Below are 3,336 nucleotides of genomic sequence, written 5' to 3'. Positions count from 1 at the left end.
TCTGTGTGTGTGTGTGTGTGTGTGTGTGTGTGTGTGTGTGTGTCTGTCTGTCTGTCTGTCTGTCTGCCTGCCTGCCTGTCTGTGTGTGTGCATGCGTGCAACACACTGCCAGAATTGGCCTCTCAGTGTGCATTAACACACACATACTTATATTAAAGTATGTTACTGCTTCTCTAAAATTCAAATTTATCTGTCATTTGGTATTTTATTAGATGATTCTGTCATCTGATGAGTTTTCTGACTCAAGGCCAAAATCATGTCTTGTGTACGTGTGTGTGTGTGTGTGTGTGTGTGTGTGTGTGTGTGTGTGTGTGTGTACATGCTCATATACGGATACATGTGAAAGGGGACGCATGTGAGGCCAGAGGCCTAGGTCGGGCGGATTCCTCTGTTTTCCACTTTTTGTTTTGTTTTTGAGACAAGGTCTCTCACTGAACCTGGACCTTACCATTTAACTATACTGGCTGGTCTGTGGGTCCCAGGGTCTTGTCTCTGCCGTCACTAGGGTTACAGGCACGTGTTACCACACCCAGCTTTTTTTTTTTTTTTTTTAATAGCAATCCTAACTCAGGTCCTCCCGCCCACGGTTAAACTTTTCACTGACTGAACCACATCACTAGCCCTTCCCCAACCCTTTTCTGAAACAGAATCTCACTTTATAGACCAGGCTGGCCTGGAACTTGTTAGGTAGCCTCAAACACCAACTATCTCAGACACCTCAGGGCAGGCATTACTAGTGTGAGCCACCACACCAGGCTATGATCATGTCTTGCCTCAGCTGAGAGGCCTCTTCCTAAGAAACATTCTTTTCCCCTTTTCCCGTCCCTCTCATTGACTCAAATGGTGCTATTTAGATCCAAGAGGCAATTGTTCCACACCTACCATATGCTTGATGGGACACAAAGCATTTCACACATGCAGTATCAGCGGCTTGCAGCTTGTTCTGGGGGTATAGCACTTGAAATAAGGTGCTTTTGGCAGAATGTCATGAATTTGAAATAATTTTGCCAACAATCTAAACAGTATGGTGGTATTTTCAGGCGTGCACTGAAACAGTGTGGTAGAAAACCAGACAGCCAAAGGAGAACCTTTATGGTAAGTCATTTCATTGCTATTTTTGAGGGGAAAATTATTGAATGTTTACTTTTATTCTCCTCGTTGCATTTCTACCTTCCCCGTGTGGGGAAAACCAAGTCTTTGTGTTCCAGGGACAAAGCGCAAGTTGTTGGTACCCAGAAGATAAGCCCTCCTGATGCTTTGTTTAAAGGATCCTTTGGGTAGGGCTTAGCTTGTCGTTCAGAAGAGGAAAGGCATGAAGGAAAATCCGTGCTCTGAAAAAGCTGAATTGGTTTGGTGTCGGCTGGTGAGTGGGCAATTGGAGATTCTGTAAAGCTGAGGGGAGCGGCAGGCTCTCCGCTTTCCAAGCATGGGCGGACCGGCTGCGAGCGAGTCTAGAAAAAGCCACGGTGGTATACAAAAGTTATTTTGAGCTGAAGGCATTTGGATTCCCATAATGTCTTATCTGCCTAAAAGCAGAGCACCCCCCACCCCCCACCCCCCACCGCCAAGTTGTCGCAAATCCCTGCCCTAGAAGCAATTCTGATCTCTTTTTGGAGACCAGAAATCAGCACCACACTCCGATATGATCACAAACACGTTACATCTGCCGTCTATTCTCCTAAGGGTCCATTTATCTTTCCAAAAGGTCTTGTGCTTTTCTCTAAGTGTTCCCCCTCTTCTCCCCTTTCTTACAGAAGTGCCCCTCTTTCTAGCCCCTATTAAGATGGTAAATAAACCCAGATTCTAACTATCCCCCCGAGACACAGTTCTTTGTGAATTCCAGCACATGTATACCTAATTAAATCAGTCCCTTACTCCTCTGGGCTAATCTAGCATTTGCCAGGTGAATTTGCACACCCCAATTATTGAACCTGGGGACAGAGGAAGGGTTTTCCTCCCTGACAGCCCCTCTTGTGCCCAGTGCCTTCTGAAGATTATGGCAAGTACTTAAGGCGTAGGGGATCAGGGACCCATGGGTGGCTTGGAGACCAAGAGGCCACAGAGGCAGGGGAAAGAGGAACCCTGACCTTCCATAGCTCAGCCTCTTGGCTTCTTCCTTCTGTCTGCTTTTCTATAACCAAGTACTTCAGGGGTGGGACAGAGGCCCCAGTAATGAGTGACAGCTAGACAGGAAGGGACTAGAAACAAAGTCATTTTAAAGGAAAAAAAAAAAAACGAGAATTCTTCCTCTCCCTGCTCCTCCTTGTTCCTTAGAACTTCTCTTCCTCCTCCTCTTCCTCCTCCTGGTCGTCCTCCTCCTAGTTATCTACCTCTTTATCCCCTTCCTCTTGTGTTTTGGAACAAGATCTCATGTAGCCCAAGCTAGCCTTGAACTTGCTATGTAGCCAAGGCTGGTTTCAAGCTCCTAATCCTCTTGCCTCCATCTCCAGAGTGCTGGAATTATAGGTGTGTGCTATATGCCTGACTCCATTCCTGCTTCTTTGTGTCACAGACTAACTCTTCTTAGCTGGCCCCTCCCCCTCCCCCGCCCCGCCCCCACTCCCTCAGAACATTCTTTTAGTCTAAGAGGTGTCAGGGCTCAGAAAATGCTGCCCCAAAGTGCTTTGGATTGAATGAGACCCAGAGGATTCAGGAACAAGGAGGCCATGCTGGCTTCCCTATCTTTCAGTCTTGAAGATGGCGCCAGAGAAATGCTGATCTACTTTGGCTGGAAGAGGGTCCCAAGCCTCACTGGAGCCAACTCCGGCTGCATACCTGGAAGAACAGACCAGGAGGGACCGTGTGGGGCCAGTCTGTCACCAGGACACCCGAGCCTTTCGTCCAGCTGTGTTTCTAGGCTGTCATCCATGCTTCAAAACGGCTTTCCTTGAGTCTTCTGAAATGACATAAAACTTCGGTGAATTAAATTGGGTCTACATTTCTCTTATTAACCTTTTTGTTGTTGTTGTTGTTGTTGTTTGGAGACAGAGTATGACTATGTAGCCCTGGCTGGCTTAGAACTTGCTATGTAGACCAGGCTGGCTTTGAACACAGAGTTCCTTCTGCCTCTGCCTCCCAAATTTGAGTACTTGGATTAAAGGTGTGTGCCATCATGCCTTTAATTACTGGGGCCTCTGTCCCACCCCTGAAGGTGCCAAAAGTCTGGCTATGACTTTTTTATTTATTTATTTTTATTTTTTATGAGACTGGGTTTCTCTGGTTGTCCTGGAACTCACTTTGTAGACCAGGCTGTCCTTTAACTCATCAGAGATCTGCCTGCTTCTACCTCTTGAATTGAATGCTGGGATTAAAGGTGTGTGCCATCACTGCCTGGCC

General features: G+C 46.9%; 1 long non-coding RNA gene across 1 annotated transcript; it reads left to right on the top strand.

Moving 5' to 3' along the window:
- Window positions 1-318: 318 nt before the first annotated feature.
- LOC143273484 (uncharacterized) lies at window positions 319-2,927 on the top strand. The gene is made up of 2 exons (XR_013051614.1): window positions 319-1,363; window positions 2,690-2,927. It is a non-coding gene; the product is annotated as an uncharacterized LOC143273484 (long non-coding RNA).
- The last annotated feature ends 409 nt before the right edge of the window (window positions 2,928-3,336 follow it).

Source organism: Peromyscus maniculatus, chromosome 5 (assembly GCF_049852395.1).
Source record: "Peromyscus maniculatus bairdii isolate BWxNUB_F1_BW_parent chromosome 5, HU_Pman_BW_mat_3.1, whole genome shotgun sequence".
NCBI classification, from domain to species: domain Eukaryota; kingdom Metazoa; phylum Chordata; class Mammalia; order Rodentia; family Cricetidae; genus Peromyscus; species Peromyscus maniculatus.
Note: the sequence above shows the minus strand (reverse complement) of the source record. Positions and strands in the feature narration are given on the sequence as shown.